Source organism: Nipponia nippon, unplaced genomic scaffold (genome assembly GCF_047370975.1).
Source record: "Nipponia nippon isolate SJK-2023a ecotype South Korea unplaced genomic scaffold, ASM4737097v1 scaffold_1, whole genome shotgun sequence".
Classification (NCBI taxonomy): Eukaryota; Metazoa; Chordata; class Aves; order Pelecaniformes; family Threskiornithidae; genus Nipponia; species Nipponia nippon.
In genome coordinates this window covers 104,017,425-104,024,987 of record NW_028262290.1, presented here as the reverse complement: position 1 = coordinate 104,024,987, position 7,563 = coordinate 104,017,425, and positions in this window count along the sequence as shown.

Sequence of the window (7,563 nt, the reverse complement as noted above, 5' to 3'; positions counted from 1 at the left end):
GCTAAAAGCTTATTTTGCCCACATCTTATTTTTGAGATGTGTAACTAACTGTATTTTAAATTTTGGAAAAAGAGTCAAGTACATGGGTAATGTGCTTATTTCTGTCTCGTAACTGTGGGTGGTAGCTATCTGGTAACAGTCATAGGCAGCATAAACACACTTTCTCTCCTGCTGGTATTGTGTGTTTCCTTTTTGTGGTACTTAAAAGCCTAGCTTTTCTTTCCCCTGCCCCCTTTAATAGCAAGCTCACTACTTGTGGACGAGTTTCATTTTTAACCTCTGCTGCCTTATCCTGAACAGGCATTCCAGAGGTTTCAGCCAGAAAGTGATGAGAAGAAGAAAAATCACAATTCGTAATGGGAGGACAGGCAATATGGAAAGCAGAATTTACTGCATTTTGAGAATAGAGGGAGAACAGTTCACAAAACTGCATGAAAGTAGTCTGCTACTTGGAAAGCATTTTCCAAAAATACACTGATGAAGCAGAAACAGACATACTTGACTAAGAGTGAAGAATGCATTTATCTCCTAAAATGTAATGCCAGAGTAAGGTGTCTATGTACTGTCCTTATTTTTAAAGTTCTTTGACAGATGATAATTTCAAAGAAAATTATTCTCAAAGAAAAAATTTCCATTCTGTAAACTGAAAAGTGAAACTTAAGACAGAAAAATCAGCATTTTTATTTAAAGTGGTTTCTGCTTTGAAAGTTTTTTTTTTATTTATGTACCTTTAGTCTTAAGAATAGATGGTATGGACTTCCTCCCCCCCAAAAAATCTGCCAGCAGACTGGCTTAAAGATTATTTGAAAATGCTTTGATTTTTTTTCTGCTTTGGGTATAGTTAGTTCTCCTAATCATTACAAATATCTTCCAATTTTAAGACAGTTGGATGCCTTAACTTTCTCTAGGGAATATAATGGCAACTGAGCTATTGGGTAAAGGAGATTTGAAGAGGGAAGAGAAATCTATTTCAAAGATCTTTGTGACACTGCTGCTCTGTGTTGGCAAATAAAGCTGCCTCCCTGTAACATGGGGTTTTGTCCCTTTGGAAGTGAAGTTTGTGTTCATCAGAAATATATTTTCTACAGCACAAATATGATTAGATCAGCCTGCCAGCAAATGTAGCCATCATGCTGAGATCATCATACACAGTGGTCTTGCTTGACTGACATGTTTCCACTGACAGCTGGTGAGAACTGTGCCTGTGAAACTTCATGAGTTAGTTTTGCTTTATATTTTAGTTCTATTTTTTATGTCCTGGATTTTATTTAAAATTTTTTAAAAGTCCTAAATTCAAAGCAAATGTATCTTAGGGAAGAGGAAGAAGAAACAATCAGCATGAATATAATATTCCTCCAAGTAAAGGACTCCAGATGTTGACAACTTGCTGTAAGACCTCATCCCCATGGCCAACACCAGAGTGAAACGACCAACATTAGGACCCAGAGGAGCAGTGGAAGGGTGAGCATAACACCAGAAAAGAGGTAGAAGCTAAGAAATGTGTGCATGAAATTTTTAATTGTATTATTGCTATTATTGCATCTTTTCCTGTATATAAATACTCTAGCTACTTTATTATTCATTCTTTTTCTGCAATAATTAGATGAAGACTAATGGTGATACTTGAATTAGACTGTTAAAAATTCCATTATACTAACAATCGCAGAGTCACAGATGGTTGAGGTGGGAAGGGACCTCTGGAGGTCATCTGATCCAACTCTGCTGCTCAAGCAGGAGTAGGCTGGAGTAGGCTGCCCAGGACTGCGTCTGTCTGGATGGCTTTTGAATATCTCCAAGGATGGAGACTCAACAACCTCCCTGACCAACCTGTGACAGTGCTCAATCACCTTACAAGTGATGTTCAGAGGGAACCTCTTGTGTTTCAGTTCATGCCCATTGCCCATTGTGTCTTGTCACTGGGCACCACTGAAGAGATCCTGGCTCTGTCCTCATTGCACCCTCCCTTCAGATATTTATATGCATTGATAAGATTCCCCCTTGAGCCTTCTCTTTTCCAGGCTGAACAGTCTTAGCTCTCTCAGCCCTCCTCATAGGCGAGATGATCCAGTGCCTTAATCATCTTCATGGTTCTTTGTTGGACTTTCTTCAGTATGTCCATGTGTCTCATGTACAGAGGAGGCCAGAACTGGACATGGTACTCCAAGTGTAACCTCACCAGTGCTGAGCAGAGGGGAAGGATCACCTCCCTCAACCTGCTGGCAACAGGAATCATCTGTAAGCCATCCCACCATGTCTTCATGATTCCAACAAGATCGTAGCCCTGCAGCTGCACAGGTTTCCAACTCATCAAGTTTATTCCCCATGCTACATTAGTGTACATGCACTTCAGAGAGGCACCCCAGAATCCTGATATGCCAGCAAGGGTCTGGGTTTTTCCAATAATGTTGCCTTGTTTACAGGTGACCCTGCTTAAGCCTTGTTTTGCTGATTTTGTATTTCCTTTCTGACACATCACCCCATGCCCTTTGCTCATCACCCTATCCATCCCTCCCTTACAGGGCTGCTGGTAACTCTGTCCCTCCACTGTCATTTCTAGTTTAAATCCCTTCTTCCCCGGTCAGCCATCCTGGTGACAAAGATAATTTTGCCCTGCTTATTGAAGTGGATCCCATCTCTTCCAAAATTCTTGGGTTTATTTATTACAGTTTAAGAGGTGTGCTGCCTCTTTGCCCATAAACAAGATTCTGAGTGTAACAACTAGATCTGGGAAAAAAATGTTGCTGTGTTCTTTGCTATCATGCACATGGTATAAATACCAGGTCTCATCCTGATCATTATCTTGATCTAAATGTATATCTAGGTCAAGTAAGTTGGGTAAAATCTTCACACTGTAGACATCTGAAAACCTTTTTCAATAAGGCCAGATTTTTAACCTTTACATAAACAAAGTACTTGTACTCCTTTTACCTGTGAAGGTGGGTTATCAGTCCTGTTCGTGTTATCATGATGATTTACAAAGTAGAAATTTGAGACAATAATCTAAAGGTGATTAAAGATTTGGCATTTGCATCACCTTGTGGTTGGCTTACAAAGTAGGATTTTACTTTTCTGAAAACGCCTCCTTCATATAAACCAGTGGGACAAGAGGTTTGTCCCAGTGTAGGAGAGCATGCTTTTTACAAGTTTATCTCAAGGCAGTGTAAAAAGTAGTCAGTGAGGTCACTCCTTGGGTCAAGCTCTATAAATATTTTTAAAAGGAAATTATTTGAGTCAAGGTAGCTTGCACAGAATGGGGAGAGGGATTCTGGTGAAGCTTTTTACTTTCTCTACCCTGTGGTAGGCTCTGTGTGTGTGTGCGTAGGAGAAAATGTTTCTTCAGCTCAGCTGAACATGGAGACAGACAGTGAAAATGCTGCATATAATTCTTTCTGGGTTTATTCATATAAAAGGAATGTATGACATTTAGTCTGAATGGAGCCTTTCAGTGCAATGCATGTACTTAATATAGTTAAGACTCATTTTTTAAATATGCTTTAAAACTATGTACCCTTCTGCTAATGATAAATTAATTTAATATAGCAACAGGATCAGTGTTGACATGCAAGTGAGTTTAAATTACAAGCAGAACATCTACTTATGTGTGGGTTTACAGTTGTCCCACATGCTGTATTGAATAATTTCAGTTGCTTGTTCAGTTTCTGAACACTGATCATTTTGAATTCTAACTTTGTGTCTCATGCCAATACCATAAACTTAATCAGAAACTGTTCAGCCATTTCTGGAAATGATAATTTTTGTGACCTCATCAAATAATTGGTTAATAGCTCTAATGTTTTTGCATTTTAGAACACAAATTTAAAATTTGATAGAGGCATGCTAACACTTGCATGTGCTATCAGAAATACTGAAATATCCTGATTCACAGCATATACCACTTGGACTATTAGAGTGTTGCACAAGACGTGCTTTGCTAGTAGGTTTCATGGATGCTTGCTTATAGCAGAAGTATCACAGTGTTTTTCCTCTTCTAGTCATGCTGCCTAGCAAAAGATTGAGTCAGAGTTTGTAAAGGGGAAATATGTATGTCTAAACATTTATTCTTGGTTTCCTTGCCACCTAGTGCCAGGTAACATACCCAGACTTCCCTTTCCTTCTGCTTCCTAACTGGCTTTCAGTGTTCTTCTTAGCTTTGTCCTCACCTCTTCCCAGCTTCCTCTCCAAGACTTTTCACTCAGTCTTATTTTCCTTTTTGCACAATTTTCTCTGTAGTATTCATCCATTCTCCCCACTAGTCTGATTCCCCTTATACACATCTGTGTGCCCAACAGACCTGGTCTCTTCCCTTTTAAAAATTATCTTCCAATATAAATATTGATGGGAGATTCCTTTCTTCCTAGGGTTTCCATTGCAAGCTTCATGTCCCTTGTTCCTCTTTGCCTTCTTTACCATCCAGCCCCAGCTGTGTGGAAGATTTAACATTTTTTTCCAGTGTTTTTTATAATACTGTAAAGGAGGGGTAGAGTAGGAGGAAACATTCAAATTATGTGAAATAAAGCACTGAAGAGCTAGAAAATACCAGAATTCTTTGCCTCGGTGACCTTAATTTGTACCCTACTGTAGGGTATGGTACAAGCCTGTCTTCAGGTACATAAATGTACACTCTTATTCCTTCATGAGTATATATTAAAACCAGCATTTATAGACTTTTAAATATTTTTTTGAAAGTGTCTTTTTTAGGAAAGGAGGAAAAAGCAGAAAAACAGAGTATTGAAGCATTTGTTATGCTTGTGAAAGTGTATTATCAAACCACTGTGAAAGCAGCTGTTTAGCAGCAGTTAGCTGATGATATTCAAAGCCAAAATGTCATTCAGAGTTTGTGGATGCAGCAATTCATCACTTAAATGATGTACTTAGAATGATTGACAGTAGCTTTTCAGGAAGCCAAGGCACAAGAAGTGAGGCCTGTGCATGAAAAACTGGTTAAAAAAGAGAGGCAAAAGGTGAGGAATATACAGTCAGCCCTTGTAGTAGAGAAAAGTCACTGCAGTAGTTCTACAGAGATTTGCACTGCCTGCCTTATCCAGTGAGGGCAAGCAGTTACGTGACTGCTGTGCTTTGCTGATTATATGAGGGTTTTTTTTAATAAGGTCAGGGGCAGATTGTAAAGAATTACAAACGGATCTTCTAAGAGTGAATGACTGGAAAATAAAATGGTAGATGAAATTAATTTCTACCATGTGTTATAAATTTATTGAGAGAAGGAGGAGAAATCTTAATTACACATAAAATTACCTCTTAGGTGCAAATTATTGATCTTACGAGAGTTCCACAAAAACATCATCTCGGCTGTGGTCAAGAAAGTACACCAGTTGTGTTCCTCATCAGGAAAAATACAGACAACATTGCTATGTCACTAGAGAAATCTTGGGATTGTTTGCATCATGTGCAGTTATGATTCCCCCGACTCCACCAAAAAGCAAAAGTGATGTACTAGAACACAGAAACTCTGAGAAAGGCTAAAAAGATAACTGGAGGAGTGGAATGGTTGCAGTACAGGAAATGACCAAGTACACACTCAGTACAGAAAGCAGACAAGTGGAAGGGGTATATAAAAGAGGCTTCTGAAATCCCATAGAGCATTGTCGTGGTTTAACCCCAGCCAGCAACTAAGCAGCACACAGCCACTTGCTCACTCCGCCCCCCTCCCAGGTGGGATGGGGGAGAGAATTGGAAGGGTGAAAGTGAGAAAACTCATGTCTTGAGATAAGAACAGTTTAATAATTACAATAAAATAAAAGAGAATAGTAGTAATAGTAGTAGTAGTAACAGTAGTAGTAGTAGTAGTAGTAGTAGTAGTAGTAGTAGTAGTAGTAGTAATAATAATAATAATAATAATAATAATAATAATAATAATAATAATATACAAAGCAAGTGATACACTATACAATTGCTCACCACCTGCCGACCAATACCCAGCACATCCTCTAGCAGCAATCACTGCCCCCCAGCCAACTCGCCCAGTTTATGTACTGAGCACGACATCATATGGTATGGAATAGCCCTTTGGCCAGACTGTGTCAGCTGTCCTGGCTGTGCTCCTTCCCAGCTTCTTGTGCACCTGGCAGAGCATGGGAAGCTAAATAGTCCTTGACTAGTATAAGCACTACTTAGCAACAACTAAAACATCAGTGTGTTATCGACATTCTTCACATCCTAAATCCAAAACACAGCACTATACCTAGGAAGAAAATTAACTCTATCCCAGGTGAAACCAGGACAAGCATGAAGAAAACAGAATGGAGAGTGAACAGGTGATCCCTAATCAGTACAAGAACTTGGAGACATAGAAGAACTTCAGCAGGACCCAAGTCGAAAACAAAGCAGCAGAGGCTTCTTTATGAAAGACATAACCGAGGAGTGGACCACCTTGCCAGAGGATATTGTGAATGCCAAACATTTACACATACTCAGGAGAAGTCTAAGCAAAAGAGAAGTCTTTTATTCTTTTCTAGCATGGTTCTTAACTCACTCAGGCCTTGGTGCATACTGCTTTTCTAACACAAGAATATTCTTATGATTCTTAAATCCTATGATTATAGAGGCTAGAAATGTGCAGCTAAGAAATTTATGTTGCAGTCAGGAGGAAAGAAATCAATTTCTTAACACAGAGATGATCAGAAATATAAGAACACCTAGCCAGACTAACTCAGTGAACAAGTAAGAACTGCAACGGCAGAATTGTAGTCTGCCATTTCAAATCTTAAGGCATGCAATCAGTTGACAGAGCTGAGGAAAGTAAACAAAACTTCTGCTTAGAAAATGGAGATTTTTAACCAGCAGAAAAACTCCAGCTTAGTTGAAGACAGCTGGAGACAGTAGTGAAGGAAAGCACTTATGTCCTAATTCAAAGGAGTCCTGCTGTGTTTGAAAAGGAAGAGACAAACAGCAATGTTAAAACTGAGTGGATGTGTACAAATGTCACTGGCCTTGTGGGGAGAAAGATGGACATAGATAGACAGATATAGCAGATGTAGAGAGCCTGTTAATATTCTGTAATTCTTAAGATTACAAATGAACACTAGAAACTCAAGAAATCTCAAGGCCCTATAGGAGTGGGGGTAATAAACTATTTGTATTTAGAGATTCCTCCACTGCTGTCCACTTAAAACTAATGGAATGCAGAGGTCAAGAACATGCTTTGCCTTGCTTTCATTTATCCAGTAGCACTAAAAATATTCAGCATTGGCCAGACATCCATGTTAAAATATGCAGCAGAAACTAAAGGCTCTCTCAGCATCATTTCATGTAGATCATCTGCATGAACAGTGTACTACCTATAGGAGCAGGAGAGGTGTTACTTCCTTTGTTCTATGAGTTTTCTAAAATCAGAGGAAAAATCCTTCAAATTGTAAATAATAGAATAAATATTATCTTTTAATGAAAACTTTGCAGCTTATACTGTAAAAAATCCTTAATAAATAGTCAGCTAAATTTTATAAATCTAGAGTCTGATCATACATTTTTCTCTTAAATATGTTAGTCTACCGTAAAGCATCAAAGCAGATGTATGTTTTGGCCATATATACCAGACAAAAACTGTAC